The sequence below is a fragment of the Rhinolophus sinicus genome, chromosome 3 (genome assembly GCF_057876585.1).
Source record: "Rhinolophus sinicus isolate RSI-liver-muscle chromosome 3, RSI-T2T, whole genome shotgun sequence".
Taxonomy (NCBI): Eukaryota; Metazoa; Chordata; class Mammalia; order Chiroptera; family Rhinolophidae; genus Rhinolophus; species Rhinolophus sinicus.
Genome location: NC_142503.1, coordinates 79,999,113 through 80,018,492, shown reverse-complemented (window position 1 = coordinate 80,018,492; position 19,380 = coordinate 79,999,113). Strand labels below are relative to the sequence as shown.

Below are 19,380 nucleotides of genomic sequence, written 5' to 3'. Positions count from 1 at the left end.
TAGCATAAGAATTTTACAATGGATTATTTTTCTCTATAGGTTTTTTATGGCAAAAAAGTAAAACTAAATATATATATATATATATATATATATATATATATATATATAATATATATATATATGTGTGTGTGTATATATACATATATATGTATATATGTATAGTTTTCTAGTATACATATATATGTATATGTATATGTGTGTATACACACACACACACACACACACACACACATAATTTAATGACATCAGAATCCTTTTCCTTGATTGCAAATGATAAACTGAAAATATTCAGGAAATGGTCTTAGCCACTTGGTAAGTTTTCAGAAAGTAGGAGTCGTTTTTAATTGCCCTTAATGCCTATATACATTGTATCATTTGGCATTGAATTTTTCATGGCAAGTTACAGAATGCTTTGAAATTAGGTTGTACACAAAAGGGCCCTTAGGAAGACACTTAATTTCATGTATTTCAACAAGCCTGCACATCAATTTGTAGAACTATTTTTCCTAACTAACACGAACACACATGACCTGAATCTTAAGGGCAATTCACCTAAAAATTGCCATTACTCTGTCCTTCTCTCATATGCCTAATGCTTACTGATAGTCATCTTTATTATTGAAGAGATTTAATGGATCTAGAAGCCAGTGTCCTTTGTTTCACTTACCATCTTAAAAGGTATTGTCAGTGCTGTTTGTATATCTTAATATTTCAGTTTTGATAAGAAACAAGACACATTACATTTGTATCTTAATTTCCTGTTTCCTAACAGAATAATTAAAATGTCTTCTGACTACAGACCTCAGGAAAAAAACAAAAAACAAAAAAAACCCAGCAATTTTATGTTATTTCCTTCTAATGTCACACTTATGGGAATATGCGGAGCAAATCTCTCATCTCTCAGATCCTCTGTTTTTTACACTGCAAAATGGGTATAAGGTATTTGACTTGCTTCCAAGGTACATCTGTGGAACTCACTAGTTCATTATAATTCATTAAATCTCACTTCCAAAATATAACATATCATACAGAGGCAAAATATTATTAAAAATTCAGAGTGAGTTTTTTTCTCTGAATTTATTATCATGGTACTCAAATGAATGCTAATAATGTGAACTCTGTGGGAAACAAATTCAATTATTCATGGGAATAATGTCTATAATGTGTTATTAGTGGATATACTGGGCAATGTATCTTCACCTACTATTCATTATGATAGTTCCTGACAAAAACTCACTCTCCAGGTAATATGAAAGGAGATGGTTTAGGCAGCTATTTCTTTTAAAATCTCTTCATCTGATATACAACTTTATAGGAAAGTTTCTGCAATTTGTGTCAAACTCTGTCTTCAGGGAGGCCAATTCAACTACTTTGAACTTTCATATCCTCGAATGAATGGGAAGGGCTGGAAGGCGAGAGGGGTGTGCAGAAAAAGAAAAAGAAAGTGACATAAATCAAGAGAGGTAAGTCAAACATATCCTAACAGGGCTGAACACGAAAACTCCTGCCAAGGAAATGAAATGTACACTAAATGGGCAATTTGCTTTTTCAGGAAAGAATCTTCCATATTCAGAATCAGTTGAAACTCTGAATAAAAAACTGGCATTAGGAAGATGCCATACTTATTCGATTAAAGTAAAGACGTTAAGAGTAATCAAAATGGGTCTGGGAAATAGGCAAATGAAAATAAAATAGTAAATACACATATGAAGACAAACTTCCTATACTGGACAAATTATTTATGAGAGTCTTCATAATTTATTGTTTCCTAGATAAGTATTATTGATTATATGTGTAAAAACCATTATACTAGAGGCACATTTTTGGCAAATACATCACATTAAGCAGTGATCCCAGATTTCTATTGTGATTTACTGGAAGTTCGTGAGTAAGACAGGCCATCCTAAGTGAAGGATTCAAGAAGTCAAAGGCATTGGCTGCTCAAAGGTATCTCCCTAAGGTTTGTCATTAGGAAGACATTTTTAATTGAACTCCAATTTTAGCACAATTCCTTTGAGTAAAGACAGAGTTGTTACCTCCAAAATCTGCTGTTCTTTCACATATTGCTATTAAGAGCCACTTAAAAAATAGGCATTACCCAGACAAGTTATTTCACTTAGATTTGTTTTTAAAAATTATATGAATGAAACTTTTCATAGCAACATTATCTATGATGTTGAATTTAGGAAGTATCCTTAATTTTTCAGCAGTTAATTAGGATATTACACAACCAGAAATACCACTATAAAACCATGAAGAACTCTTAAAAGTAATAATTTAAGAATTTGAAAATAATACAGATATATATTTATCTGTTTTATATATATATATATATACATATATATATATATATATATATATATATATATATATATATATATATACTGTTCAAATCTATAACTGTATACATTCAAACATTATATGGAAATGGGAAAAGTAAAACTAGATTCTGCTTAGAAATGTGTAAAACTATGGATGAATCTTAGCTTCTGTGATGTTTTAGAGTTTTAACTCTCAGGTTCTACAGAAAAAAAATTAAGACATTAAGTACCCACAAGAAAGAAAATCAAGGCATTAAGGAAGGACTTATTTTATCTATTATTACAATAAGATAAATGCGTTTTTATGATTGAAGACAGACGTGTTTGATTGCCAAGTAGAAAAAGTATAAAGTTTAATTATATATTGAGAACCTAACGTGTGCCAGCACAACGGTGATTTACACTTTCATCTTCTTGAACGATCACAACAAGCTTAAAAGATAATTGCTAGTCTTCTAATGCATGTATAAGGAAGTTAATACCAAAAGGAAGCCAAAATGACTTGTGTAATGTCCGAAACTTGGCAGAATGGAGATTCAAACTGAGGCCAGAGTCATATGCTTTCCACACTATCCACATTTTCTCCATCCAGGATGTGGGAAAGCCTGTGAAGTGTAATTTTAGCTGGGATGTGCAGGGGGGATTCTGGCCTGATGCTCAGCTGAAGGACAGGACACATGGCACCACCAGATCTTGGAGGAGGGAGTGACAGGGAAAAGATATGATGCCAAAGTGACATTTTTACTAACTCAGAATTATATTTGTTACTATGATTTCAAATTTTTAAACTGTCGACACTTTAAAATAAAATACCCCAAATTATGCAAACTCAAAGTAGATATTAAAATATCACATGTAGCTTGGTTCACCTGGGACTTCAGAAGCAAGACCACTTTTCTCTCCTGGGGAGAGAGGTACATGAAGTTCAAGTTCATTATGCTGTTTCCTCGAGGGAAGCATTCTTGATCTAATATCTGAAAGCATTTCTATTAGGAAGGACCGCTGCATTTTAGGACAGATTACTTGGCAATAAAAGAAAGAGTAGAAAATCAAAGGCGGGACAGAACCAAGCTGTACAAAGCAGAAATATAATCTGTAAAAGTGAGGGTTTGTAGCTATTGAGGACTCCACATTATACAATTATAAAACATTCCCCAGAGAGTTAGAAGGAACCCATTAAAGATTTCCTCATTTAACTAACAACAACAAAAACAACAACAAAAAATGTTAGGCACATTGGTGTTATTGACCCTTTCTCCTGACCTCCCTGGAAATGAGAACCTTCACTTTCCCTGAATATAAGAAAAAGAGAAAAAGGGAAAGAAATGAAAAGGGTAGCAATATCAAGAGACCTCAATATAAGCCAAAAGATTCCTTGGTGAGAGAAGATGGGTAGTTGATATGATGAGAGACGTATTCGAGTCCGACTTCCCAAGAGTCACCTGTCTACAATGGTCATGTCTGAAATATCCATCTTCCAGGTTGATATGGTCTCCAGATCTGGCATTTTCTGGAGACATGGGAGTGCAGAGCTGCTGGTGCCTGGGGACAGATTTCTTGAGCTGTACTAAACATGCACTGTTTTGATCTTGCGACCAATCAAGACAAGACTAACAGCTCTATAAACTCAGGGGCTTGTGAGTGTTTCTTTATCTCACTGCTTCGCAAAACCACTACCCTTTTCTGCAAGGTGCCCTTTAAGCAGCTGTATGAAGTAAGGTTGTATGGGTAAAAATTAATCTAATTATACCACCAATAAAAGCAGCATAGTTATATCTGTACACATATAGAGATAAAGTGGTCTCTTTATAAAAGATACACATATAGATGCAATTAGTGACTAAAAGTACAATAATGTTTTCAATTACACTAATCAAGTGCTTATTTATGTTTTTCTTTTGGAGGATAGCCATTTAAAACCTTGCAAATACCTATACCTTAATTGTAATTATCAATATATTGATATGTGGCTCAACTTTGTGTCACTGAAGACAAAATTTAGAAAAAAAGGAACTTGTGAAATTCAGATATTACATGACTATCTTGAGATGATAATGAAATAAACCATCTTAATTAACATGCATATTTAATTGGGGCAAGAGGATAATTAATGCATTAGCATTAATCTTTCCTCCTCTTACCACCTGGGTGGATTTTAGCCAAAATGTATCATATATAGAAAACACAGCTTTGAGATATTAAAAAAAAACACACACAAAAAAAACACTGTAACTGGAAAAATTCTAATTTAGCCTCCTAATAGTTTATTTTTAAACTTCACCAGCTTTTCTCACAGTCTAACCCTTGATCTGATTTCATGGTACATTTGGACTGGTTGCTTCAAGAAAAGCATGCTTTAAGTATTTCTAATTTGCTTTTCTTTGTTGGTTTAATTCAATTTAGTCTGCTGATGAAATCCTGAGATTTAAATTGCTCAATTTCTTAATGTAGAAAATGCTAGCCACTCTTGTTGAATAAGTTCTTTGAGGCAAAAGACAAAGTTCAAAACTTAGGAAAGATGGCCCATTAAAAAGGAAAGGAGAAACTAGTTTGTAATGAGAAGAAACAATTGCTCATTGCAAATAAAATTTCATTATTTGTTCAAAAGAATATTAGCGAAGTTCAATTAATTCAAAAGACTTTTCTTTGAAAATTTTGTATGTTTCAAATTATTGATGATGTAATAAGGATCATATCTATAAGAATTCATCATAATAAGTTAATTCAATTAAGCTATAAGTTTGAATTTCTATGCTCAATATAGTAATTCCTGATCTTTATAAAATTAGGCTTGAGTTGAGCTCTTCTATAAATGATTTCTTTCTTTCCCTGGGTTTTTAGAGTATGCATAAAACATATTTACTGATTTTTAAAAAAGAGTTACATCATGGGGAGTTAGAAAATGCTAGTAGCTCAGCATTACTTCTCAGAAAGAACGTCAAAGGAGTTGCAATTAGCTGAATGCAGAGTTTAGCCAATCACACAGGGTGTGCATCTCTCATTATCTATCTATCTATCTATCTATCTATCTATCTATCTATCTATCTATCTATCTATCTATCTATCTATCATCTACCTACCCACCCACGTGCTAGCCTGCTTTCCCTAAGAGCCTTCCTTATCTCCTCAGAGTGGATCATAGCCTGGTAGCTGATGCTAAGCTATTAATACCCTCATTATAAGTAACAGCTCTTTCATCACCTGTTTTCCTAACAGTTGGAAATCTAAATATTTGTTCAGTTCTTTCTAACTAATGTCTTTTTAAATTCTAGAGCAGGGGGTGTTAAAACGAAGGAGACGATATAATTTATCTTTCAATTTGGAACAAGGATGCGTTTGAGAGTGAAAGGAGACACTTTAAAAAAAACACAACAGGGCAACTCGCATAAACCAGAAGAGTCCCAGGAAAGCAGGGATCTCTGGTGACCCTGTCAATGACACACATATATTTAAAATCCAACTGCATCCTAGTGTCAGGCAGTTTACTTTTATTTACAAACCTATGACTTCTTTGTGTGTGTCTGGGATTTTCCAATTAGAAAGATTAGCTGTCTTTATGTTTACTTCAGGACAGCCAGCCAGTATGGCTTCTAGATTTATAAGTGTTGACTCTGAGCTCACAGGTGTCTTGTTCAGTAATAATGAGAAATATTTATGACCTTTTCTGTCAAATGTGGCAAGTTCTTAACTATAAATTGCCAGATGCATTGTTTAAAGTTTCCAGATGGATCAGTGTTCAGCTGCTGTTACTATAATTTCATGGTATATGCTGTCCTATCGTTCTTGAGAAATATTCTCTTCCAGGTGGTAATTTATTTTCTTATTCCCAAATTACATAAGCAAGACAATGAATGGTTTATTATGAATATACCATTGTGGTACTAAAAGACTAGAAAGTGAAGAAAATGTTCCTATGTCCTACCTTTGCCATTGAACCTATTTTTGCCCTGAACACTGAATGAGCTATGTCAAAAGTTGATGTTAATAAACCTGCTCTGTCCTATTAATCGTCACCACTGCAAAGCAATACAAAATTGAATGTCATGACTTTTGGCTGGTTCCTTCTCATTTTTCACGTCTCAGCTCAAATAACATCTCCTCAGAGATACCTTCCCTAAGCAAACTATCCGATGAGGCCTCTCCCACTTCATCTCAGAAAATAGATATCATCATTTAATTTCAAATAAAAAGTTCTTCATAGTCTCAATTATCATTTATTTAATTTGTTTTTCATTTCCTAAAGTAATTAACCCATGACAGCCACGGGGGCGGGGCATAGAGACTGAAACCTTATTTGTTTAGTTCATGAAATATAGTAGAAAACCAATTTATGTGAAACAAATAACTAAATGATTGAATGACTACATGAATGCATTGCTTTCAGGAATTATTGCTTACTTGAAGAGCTATTTCACTTTCTAATATTATGGGATGCCATGAGACCTTTATGTATATTTTCCCTTTTGATCCTGTCCTTTCCCTTTTATTTCCATTAACTGAAATACATAAAGAGTCTGAAAGGTGGGGCTTTAAGAGCTGTAATCAGTCATATCTCAAATATTAAGTGACTGTACAAGCCAAACATCAATATGGCAGCCATTCTCCTGGTCCACTTGGAAGGGAATCTGTTGCTATTATTGACCCAGCCTCCTGACCACAGTTGACGTCACAAAAGTGACACACAGCTTAAAAAGAAATTCAGGTACAGGTTTGCCAGTGGCCTTCATGGTGGTGTCACTCTGCCCAAACAGGGAAGATTGTGATTAAATGGAAAACTCACACAGGGGAAATGGATGAGCTAGTTTAAGATGAAGAGTAAACATTACAAGTTGGTTGGTACTGACAGGAGCAGATAAAGAGCAATGCAATTCTGCTGCTGAGAGGTTGACAAAATAATTCCTTCAGCAGAACTTCCAAGGATCCTGGGAACCTCTCATGAGGCATAGTTATCCTGCAGTTCCTGTTCTTTCTCAGAAATTGAGGTATTTATCTCTTCCCAGTCAAAGTATAAATGATCAGTATAACTGTTACTGTGTTATGAATCTTTGGCTACTATTTGTACAATATTTAACCTAGAAAATGATGATTAAATAAAAAGTTATGTGCACGATTTGTTGCAGGACATTTCATACTCATAAAATTTACTGCATATACTGTGGATGCATGTGTCTCATGTATGCTCTTGTACATATTATCAATAACTAATTAATGCATATTAATTACAAAGGTAATGAAATTCATTCATACTCATTTCTTTTTTATAAGTGTACCATTGGTCTTTGGTAGCAGGTTTGAAACAGCTTAATGCAAGGAACTTACTTGCAAAGAGAATCACCATATATATAATTTCTAGACATGTATAAAAATAACTGTAAAGAAGACCACTTCAAAAACATAAGACAGCTACTGCATTTTGTCACTATTATGTTATCATGATAATGACAAAGTTGAAAATTCACCTCCAATAAGACTCTTAATGGTAAATAACATTAAATAATTTTGAGGTACATTAGTATATGACTCAAACCTCAGTCTAGAATTGTATTTTTAATAATTAAAATGAGCTAATGCATAAAGAGTCATTTAAAATTTATAGAAAATGAATTTCTTAAAGGCTTTATCTTCAGGTTAATTAAAAATAGTTTATTCCATTTCTGGGTTAATTACCGAAAGTTAGAACCATAAATAGACATAATGGAAGAAATGCTTTTGTTGTCTATGACCTTCCAAATCCATGTTGAATTCATGAAATGTCTGTCTGCCCATGGGATGCACAATTAAAGTCATCACACAATGGGCTTTTGATCCAATTAAATGGAAAATAAATTGTCTCTCCTTCATTTCTTTCTTTGAGGTGGAGATAGTCACTAATTTTTATTCTTTGCACATGAGATTTTATTTGTTAGAAGGTGTCTGAGTTTCATTTTTCTGCTAGCATTTTGCAGACTAAACCAATCATTTGCAGATTTAACCATCAATATAACAGTCAAGATAGGCTTCATTCCATTTACATTTGATTTCAAACGTTGGATTAGACTGCGTTATTCAGGAAACACTGTGCCATTGGGTGTCACTGCATTCAGTTAATCTCACAAAAACCTGTGATTCTGTGTTTCTTCAATACAGAAATTGTCAGTTCCTTTCAAAGCCAAGTCTGTACATCCTATTTTGTCCCCTGTAAGCTCTGTCTATCTGCAGATTTCTACTAAGTAGGATATGTGATAAGCAACCATAGGTGTCTGTTTCTGGATTCTTCCAAACTAATCCACACTCCTCTACTCCAGTATTCCTTTCTTTCCATCCCCTAATCCCTGGAAGTAAATGGAGTGATCATTTTAAAAATGCAAATCAGATATCACTCATTGTTTTAAACTCTCTAAAGTCTTCTCATTAAAATTTGAATGAAATAGTCTTTTTATGGCATGCAAGATACCATGTGACCTATTCTAGTGTATTTCTTCAGCCTCACCTCCTACCAATCTTCTTCATATTTATTCAGCAGGTTCCAGCCACAATAGCTGTACCTTGAACTTAAAGAGCATTTTCCTGGCTCTGAGTACCTTGTATGTTTTGTTCCTTCCACCTGATGGCTGACTCTGGAACGTTGCCTTGCTGGTTTTCTTTTATCACTCAGGTCTTGGTTCAAACGCTACTTTCTCAGAATGATATTTGAGTTCCTTACTTAAATCCCAACTCGACCACTTCCTATCTCATTAACTCATTAAATTTTCTTAATTGCATATATTGCTATTTCCAATTGTCATTTTTTGTTGATTTTGTTTGTTTTTTTGATCACTATGTTGTTTTTTACATCTGAAACTAATAATTAAAAAAAAGTTTATTTCATTACCATGGTTAGAAAAGATCTGCCCACTCTTAGATAATAAAATAATTTATCCATCCTTTCTTATAGTATCTATATGGTTTCATTTTATACATTTCTACTTTCATAGTTCAATTTGGAGTTTATTCTGGTGCATGGTGTGAGAAACATTTCACTTATAGCTTTCTTTGTATGTCTGGCTAGTTTATTTTAACAATACTTGTTTAAAAGTCCTTCTTTTCCCACTTTTTTTTTATGAGTGTATTGCTTTCTCCATTCTCTATATATGGTTGATAAGGACAAAAATTGGTTAATGTTTAATAACTGAATGACTACAGAAATGAATTCTTTCTTTCATTCTAGGTTGTTTTACAATTCTTGATTTCTTCTTGCTCTTTTTTCTTATGTTGCTATCATCAGTTCTTTGGATTCCTTTCTTGACAACGTAAGGCTTGAAATCTGTGCCCTTGACTTTGAAATCTCCCTAATCCATAAACCTCAGCACAGTGTATTCCATTAATGTAAAGGTATTCTTGGGATATGCATTAGTGGCTGGCAACCTAAACAGAAGGGTACAATTCTTGCACAGTCGCCATACAAATGGAGAGTGACAATTGATCCTTTGTAATTATTTTCAGTGAATCCAAAAGAGTAAAGTAGGTTCTACAAAGGTCAATTTGTTTCCCATGTGGGAAATATGCAGTTATAAAGTCTTTGCTGGAGCCACCTTATAGTGACTTGCATGTGCCAATTATTAAACATTCACAAATTTTGAGTTCCATTTGTTAAACTGACATAGTAGAAGTATTTATACCACAAAAACTGACAAATGTGACATATAAGAGACGTCCCACCAGATATCCAGTTTATCAGCCCCACCAGCAGACACATTTTCCTTTCTATGACTACCTTTAAGTGATTTTTTTATTTTTCCGCCTTGGTGTGAGGGCAAATTCACTCTTTTCCCTATGAAGTGATGGGACTTCTGTTTGTTGCAGACATGTCTATAGATTATATACCCTAAAATCTGACCTGTTATTCTTACAAAGTTCAGAACGCCCACAGAACTCATTCTTTTTCTTAATTAAAGTTTATTGGGGTGACAATTGTGTGTAGAGTTCCATAGATTTCAGGTGTACAATTCTGTATTACATCATCTATATATCACATTGTGTGTTCACCACCCAGAGTCAGTTCTCTTTCCATCACCATATATGTGATCCCCTTTACCCTCATCTACCACCTCCCTCCCCCCTTACCATCTGGTAACCCCTAAACTATTGTCTGTGTCCATGAGTTTTTGTTTCTTCATTTGTTTGTCTTGTTCTTTTGTGTTTTTTTCAGTTTTATATACCACATGTCAGTGATATCATATGGTTCTCAACTTTTTCTGTCTGACTTATTTCACTCAGCATAATAATCTCTAGATCCATCAGTGTTGTCACAAATGGTACTATTTCATCTTTTCTTACTGCTGAATAGTATTCCATTGTGTATATATACTACAACTTCTTTATCCAATCATCTATCTAAGGACACTTGGTTGTTTCCATGCCTTGGCCACCGTAAATAAAGCAGATAATTTTTGATAAAGAAGCCAAAAACATACAATGAAGAAAAGACAGCCTCTTCAATAAATGATGCTGGGAGAATTGGAAAACCATGTGCAAAAGAATGAAACTACACTACTATCTATCACCATGTACCAAAATTAACTCAAAATGGCTCAAAGACCTAAACATAAGACCTGACACAATAAACTGCATAGAAGAAAACCTAGGTACTAAACTTATGGACCTTGGGTTCAAAGAGCATTTTGTGAATTTGACTCATTCTTAAAATCACCTAATCATTCTTTGTTAAGGCATAGGAAGAGGGCAAGTAAAGTCCCACTTTTATATGACTCATACAGGATGCCACTGGTGCTTTGTGATGTCCTTCTCTGACATAAAGAATGGAAGCAGGGCGATAGTCATGTAAGGACAGAGGGCACACGACTTTAGCCGTCAGGTCTTGGAGTTTAAACCTACAGGATCAGCACCAACCTGTTCATCTTCCACCATAACCAGTCTCTTTGTCATTTTAATAAATCTGAGGTTTTGGTTCACCCAGTTAGAAAATCCTCTTTGTTTATTTATTGGTATGCAATGGTAGCAATGGTGTTAGAGGATTGTCATGGCGCATGCCAGCCATGGGAAAAGCTGGAGTTTCCCTCCTAGTTATGAGCTTCAGGGGAGTCTGTCAGACCAGTATTGCTAGAATGTATAAAGAATCAAGGCCAGCTGGCTTGCCTCTCCTAGCATGTCTCCTTTTCCCAAAACTGGATCCTCATGAATCGCACTTGCAAGTGAGGATTGCTACAGTCTCTGAGCATTAATGTCTATTGAGGGACTTAAAAAGCTGTCGTCCAGCACGTGTTATAACTAGGACGAATATAAGTGCAAATGATTGTGGTTCTGACTCGATCACGGCCTCCAGCCCTCTCTGGGAAGGTACCCAGATACACAGTAACACAGAAGTTCAATCTTGCTTTTGCCAGATCTCCCATTTCCCAATAACTCTAAGCACTGATTTCCCCCTTCTCCTTTCCCATAGGAGGATGTGACATATTCTATTCAAGAAGATGCCAGCAAAAATCAAAGTCCATGGCACGTGATTCTGATATTTCTGTAAGACAGATACTACGGTATAGTCCCTGATGGTCTCTGACAGCCATCATCACTTCAAATACACAGTGTTCTCCTCCCCATCCAAACGCACATCTGTACTAGCATGTCTACACACCCTTATACTCACAGCCCCGCACACAGTTCTAGTCACATACTACATGCTCAATAAACTTGGTAGAATTTTTCAGGAGGGGAAAGGGAAAGTCTCCAGTTCACTTTCAGTTGATTATCAGTGCTGTCTCCCACATAAAAGTGGAAGTTAATCTCATTAGTGTGGTTAGAATGTGAAGATGTACCTGGCTTTTCACCTAGAAACCTCTCCCTTAAAATACAGGCTGATAAAATGAATGTGCTCACCACCTTGCACTTTGACCTGGGTAATTGTGGATGTGTCTTCCAGCCCACAATAATCTTTGCTGACAAAGGCTGGAGATTTCCAGAGGACCCAGGGTGAGCTTAAATAGGAAGGAAGGACAATCAAATAAAGTGTATGGGAAAAAAGATGTAACATCCTCAGCCTAAATAGGGGTTATGGCCTTAGTTCTACAGGAGGCAGACTCGACTGGCATAATAGGCAACCGGAAATTAATTTTCCACACAGCATGGGCCAAAGACAGCAGCACAGGAGAAGAAAGCAGAACTGATTTTGCCCCTATCATTTTACTAAGCCATGTGAAATTAAGCCCGTCATGTAAATTATCTGGATACCACTTGTCTAATCTTAAAACAGATATCTTAATATTTGTGAAAGTTATTACAAAAGAAAAATATTAGAAAATCACTTATTAATGAATGTTAAGAGTCATTCATTGTTCAACAGTTACTCATTGCGTATATAATTTTATATTTGAAAATGTTATTGTCAGATATAATTGTACTGACACATATTGTGTGATATTGTAGTGAAGTTATTATTACTCTTGTTATTGAGAAGTAGAATGGAAGACTATAAGAGTCTCACCTCAAGCGAGAGTTCCCTTCCTATCTGGAACTTTGACTGCCAGTAGCCAATTGCATCTACAACCTTCAATTGGCCTCTGCCTGGATAACAGGAGTTAGCAGGAACTTCATAAAAGTAACTGGTGGAAACAGTTGTTTACTTTTCTTTTAAATTGTATTGTCCTTGTGAACCCCAGTGCCGTTGAAGTCATGAGGAATGATAATAGATGCCCAAACTGAAGAAGGTAATTTGTCTATCAATATAAATATGATTCAACAATTCACATTTTCCATTTTGAGTCAAAATGGCAGGAAAACTTGTTCACACACTGAAGAGGTGAGAGCATCACTTTTAACAACGTCTTTAAGGGTCCTCAAAGAAAATTAAGTAGAAAGTAGTCACCAGAGTATATAAAATTTCAGGCCAAACTGTGCCCACAAAGCCCTGCAGCTTTTCTGTACCTTAAAGAAATCACTTTCTGCTCTGCATTTGCTTGATCACGGGCCTACATGGTTTGAATGCAAAATGTTTAATGCTTGATATCACAAAGAACGCAAAGGGATTTTTGCCAGGCCCCCACTGCCTTCTTATCTGAAAACTGGGCTCGGTTTTTAATGTGAATTGTGGCTGTAAGCGGTTTTCAAAAACAAGACAATTATAAATTTAAAATCTGTTTGGATAACTTGCTTCTATGGATTTGGATGTCTGCCTTTCAGCCAGGCCTGTGTATCTTTTGAATAAAGTCAGAAACAAATTAAGGCCTAAACTGCTCTGCCATCATTTCACACCAAAGTTTTCAATTGCTTGCCTAAGGAAAATGAAATAAGTACCTCAATTGTCAATCACTAGTCTATCTTGGCTAAGACGAACTGATAGACAGTCATTTAGATGGAAGCACACCTAAATTCTTCAGATATATTTTATACACTTTGAAAAAGGCAGACATATTTACCTGGGGACTACTTTTACTTCTTCTGCCAATAACCAGCTTATTAGAAAGTGCTAACCCTTTGACAGTTGTTCTGAAGACCAGAAATAGTTCTATGTAGGTCAGAAGTTAATATCAAAACGGAGGTGCACCACACTCTATTGTTGAAATCTGCCACATAACCTCAAAAATATCCGAACCCCAGAGTGTGCCTCAAAATGGGCTTAACAAACATAAGTTAGGAAATTACACAGATGAGCTTAGAATAATAATCTTCCTTCCTGTGTGAGTCCCACCATCTCTAAAGAAACTTCATTATGAAGAAAATATGGATTAAGGTTCAGGATGGGGTCTTTTAAGAGAATAAGAAATCTGTATGAAATAGTCTTTAGTCAATATAATATTTCCTTTTCATTCTCCACCCCATTCCTTCTTTTCACCTCACCACCATTGATTTATTTTATTTCTTGTGAAAAGTAAACAAAAATATATATAAAGCATGACAGGAATTCAATCCATAATTGAGGCTCGGGATTTAGTTGAGGGTGAAGTTCAGCCACCTGTCACATCCTAGCTTGACAATAGACTAGAAATTGATTTCTCTGCTTTATGTTATGGAGACACAATATTCTGAGCCAAAGAATAATTTAAAATTCCTTACTTTGCATTTCTTGCTTGTTTTCTGGTTTATTTCTTCCTCTTAACTACATACACCCTCTGCCTTCTCTCTCCCAAACCCTACTCCCGCTTCCTACATACAGAGTGGCCCTGTTTAATTATTTACATGACCTATATGACCTACAAGTTAAAAAGCAACAGAAACAGTGATCAAAGTTCAGCCAATCCATACATGGCACATCTTTCAAACACTGAGTCGTTTAAAAAATATCTATAAAGTGGGAATTTTAATAAGGTTACTTGAAAATCTAACGAATTTACGAACATCATGTATATGTTCTACATGAACATTTTATTATCTGAAATTGGATAAAATCTTCAAAAATAAAAATGATGACCCAAAGCTAAAAAATAAATACAACCAACATTTTACAAGAGAAAAAGGTGAGGGAATTATTGCCTACACTACCTCTTATAAACTCCAACTATATAATTTTGACAATTAGAGTGGTCACAGAAACTTCAGATCCTAATAGTCTACAACATAATAGACAATGTAAGCTTAGACGAAACTGGGCATAGTGTGGTCAGGCAGTCTGCTCCTGCCTCAGCGCATCTTTGTACAATTTCATCGGCCTTACCTTGCAAGAATCTGAGCACACAGATGATTTTAATCCATAGTTTTAACACAGTCATTTTAAATCAATTTTATTAAAAAATAATTATTTTAATATGTTGATTTAAAAATATATATATTGAAGTAGAGAAATAACTCATCACTCTGGAGTTTTGGTGTACCTCTCCTCACTCTTTTGTTACGTGGGAGAGAGGGGTGATCTTGTTCCCTTGTATTACATTTTAATTTATATGCCTTTTCCTCAAGCCCTTTGGTGTGGCCTAATCTCTGACCCCGGAGGATAGACGTACACAGTGATGTGATATTACCTTTTTATTTCTGGGTCTAGAAAACTTGTCAAGAATAAAGGGAAAGGAATTGTTTTGCAACAATGAGAAAACCAATATAGAATTAAGTGTCATATTATAATGTTGGTTTAAAATAGAATAAATCAGTAGCCTCCAAAAAAAATGCTGCTCAGATGAAAATGGCAAGCTTAAGTCATGAGTTTTGTTAATAATATGTGCTTAAACAAAGCCCCAGGGGAAGGGTTAGACTGTTCTAGAAGCTTCAATAAATGACTCAGATGTTCCCCCTTTGATCATAAGGGACTATGTATTTTAATGTGCATGGATTCCACTGGGTGACCTTCAGCATTAGATGCTGGGGTCTTGTTTCCTTGCTCCATATCTGAAAATGGGGACACCACTGTCCCCCCACCCCAGCTGACTCTGTTCATTCCTTTCCCCTACTCTCGTAAACTCAGCAAACAAGCAGATACTCTTGGAAAAATGTGTTGTTTACTCAAAAGAAGTGAAATTCAGAATAGAAGACTGTTTTACTAGATTACACAGGTCACTAAAATTAGGAAATGTGGGGTGTGAACCTGGCTGACTCTAAAATGACTATCTCATTCTTTGCAGCAATCCAGTGCCCATTCATGTATGCCAGCTTCTTCCTCCTGACCTCCCTGCCTGAACTATCAGGTTCTGGTTTAATGGACTTCTTTTCTCTGAAGGCTTTTGAGGTTGACATCTTCCTTCCTTGTTTAAAAAAAGGAGGGAAATAATAACACATCATCTTTGTTGTATAGCTCTGAAATATCAGCCACCTCACCTTAGACTCCACTTTATTTCTAGGGCCTATGTGTGCTTCTCCTTTGCTGACTTTAAATAGAGCTCTATCACCAAATCTGTGGCCTTCTATGAATGATAGTTATGGGAAATTGCTAGAATTGACCCTCATGCTGAACCTTCGACATGCGAAGTCTAATTTTTACTCCTAACTATTACAGTTCCCCGTGGTACAATTTTGCTCTCAGAGTTCTCTAAGCTTCAGAAAGTCATTCTAAGGTCAGGCTACTACATGATTATACAAAGTGGAGCAATAATCAACAATTTCCTCTAACCCTTTCACTGATTTTCTCCTCTTATCTTCAAATCCAATCAGAATGAGAGTTTATAAATCCTCCCTGGTCTCCTCCACTAAACTTTTTTCAATTAATCTCCTCCTTTCCCTAGAATTTTTCCCTCCATTTCCTTCTCTGAGGGGCCCCTTAGTTTAATTACACTTTCCACTTACTTGAACTACCCCCTTTTTTTCTTCTAACAGAAGAAAATATCAGAACATGCTTTTTCAAACCTCCCATTACTTTATATGGATCCTACTTATGTTCATCCACCTTTCTTCATCCTTTAACAACTGCTATCATCATATTATTCTCATTTCTACTATAAACTATTGGCAAACCATAGGCACAATTTGCCATCTTTATTTCAGTATATTTCCTTAGGGTCTGTCTCTTTTCTACATCTTTTGCACAACCACAATTGCTCTTTTTCTTCTAAATAAAGTATAATTTGTTATCTTCTAGTGCTATAGTAACATGAATATTGACCCAAAATCTACATGGAAAAGTGAAAGCATTACCTTTTTCTCTAAAGGTATTTTTGTTCTTTTTCTTGTCCCCTTGTCAGTAACTACTTTATCTCTCCAAGTAACAATTTTCATAGTTTTCGTGACATTTTCTTTTATAACATCATCCTTCCTTGTCATCCTCGTCCATGTTTCTGCCACACACAAATACACTCAGACCCAAGCACATACATACATACACAAGTCAGTAGGCAAGAAGTGACAGGTTTTGCTTGGTTTAGTTTTAGTTCCAACCCATAAAAATGCGAAAGAGAGATGGAAGGGGTAAAAATGGAAAAGGATGAAAAATGGAAAAGGAAAAAGGAAAACGACATGCTAGAACTGGGAACTGAGTTCAAGGGGAACAATAAAAAGGGAATCTTGACAGAGACCCAACAAAGAAAAACTGGCTAATTTTCTTATTAGAATTTAAATATGAGCTAAAATTATAAAAACCACAAAATAATTTGTATGTACTAACATCGATAGACTGTCATAGTTTGGTCTTGCCCTGTAAGCCAGCTGACATGACACAGAGATTGCCTACTCTCACACCATTTTCAGGTTGATCTGCCATAATTTCTTTTCTTTTTTTCCTTTTTCTTTTTTTTCTGTAATGGTAACAACCCAGAAAAAGAAATTGGCAAATTGCAATACATTTCACCATCACATTTTTACATATTTTAATAGCTCAAGCTATTGTATGTTATATTTACCTATCTATTATAATTGTTTACTAAAGAACCCTTTTTTATTCCAATATAGGAATCTAGTCCCTCTAAATCTGAATCATTATTTTGAAGCTGCTTGAATACCATCAAATGGACATCTCCTGAATATTGGATCTAGAAAAAGGTTCATGAAAAAAAACAAAAAAAACCTTATTACTATTTTGTGTATTGCCACAACTATGATTGCCATCCAAATTATATAAAATTCAGCTCCCAAAGAAATCTGTCTCCGTACTTTATCTATATCAGTATTTTCTTCATTTTTTAAGGCTTTCTATCACCCCACATCTGCATATATATTGTTTTTTTCCACCCTGTGACTCTTCATTTTCTCTCTGACCAGTCTGTCTTCCTTTTCTTAATCTTGTCATTCTGTATTTTCATCTTCTATTAGTCCCAGTGCCTGAGATAGAATCTCTTATGTTGTTACAGTAAAAAGGATCAATATCATTGTTGAAGAAAATCCTAGTAATGCAGTGTTATTGGTTTGGCCTTTTAATATGTTAGATGCTCCTTAAAATTAGGATTTAGGATTAGGAGTGCTATGTGATTTAGTTTTCTTTCTTATATTTTTTTCTTCTGTATGTCATCATTTTTGAAGATAAAAACATGTGAACACACAATATGATATATTACAGAATTGTACATCTGGAACCTATGTAACTTTGCTAACCATTGTTACCCCCAATAAATTTTAATTAAAAATAAATAAAAATAAAAAAAAAATAAATAAAATAAAAACATGTAGCTCAAAAGACCTGATAAATGCAAATATTATTGAGTCAAAAGGAGATGTTTGCCATTTAAGATGGGAATATGGAATTTATCAAAAAATGCAATGGCAAGAAATGAAAGTTCCAAAGGTAAGGTGATATAGAATCAGGAAAGGACTTTTGGCATCCTTACATGATAAATTGATTTATTTATTCAGATTGGTTTTCATTTTGTCTCTGGCTTGATTTAGCATCAAATAAATTTAGTACCTCCAGCCCCAGTCCTTAATACAACTAGCAATCATCAAGAAACCAAACAGAATTGTGAAAGAATGTCTGCCACAGATAGGCAGCTGTGTGTTGTAACTGACATGAAGAGATAAAGAAAAGGCATATACTCCGGTCAAACTGCATTGCACTACTGAAGATATTTTGACTACTCCTAGCTCTAAGATGTTATCTCACGTTACTAATGTTAGTTACCTGATGGAACAAGAGAACTTCAACGCTAACATTTCCCAGATGCTCAACCATTTTCCTAAAAACTGCTAGCTACTTAATATAAAAGCAAATTACGTACCATTTATCTTTTAACCTCTTCTCCTCCTTGAAACACCAGAATGGACTAGACAAAGCTGTGGCAACAAATACCGTCTCGGGCTACCAAGGAAAAAATATTTTCAGCTTCCGAAATCTTTTAACACATATGGTCAACTTTCTACTGATTAACTATGTGATGTCCCACATTGAGGTAGATCAATTTCAGATTTTCAGTCCATAAATAAAGTCATTTGTTCTCCCTTCAACCTTCCCAGTTCTCTTTATTCTTTGTATCAGAGAATAGTATCACTAATTATCCATACTGACAAGATAAATATGTGAATGTCAGGCTAAAACTCAACTTTTCATTCATCATCGTGGGAGACAGAATAAGTCCCCCAAAAAAATGTCCACATCCCAATTTTTGGAACCTGTGAAGTTGTTACCTTATATGGCAAAAGAGATTTTGAAAATGTGATTTAGTTGAGACTTTTGAGATGAGAAGGTTATTCTGGATTACGTGGTGAGTGCAATGAAATCATGGGTCCTTATTAGAGAGAGGCGGGG

General features: G+C 35.0%; 1 pseudogene; it reads left to right on the top strand.

Annotated features, from left to right (window-relative positions):
- Positions 1 to 1,395: 1,395 nt before the first annotated feature.
- LOC109455157 (cytoskeleton-associated protein 2 pseudogene) overlaps positions 1,396 to 19,380 on the top strand; it is a 28,876-nt pseudogene continuing 10,891 nt past the window's right edge.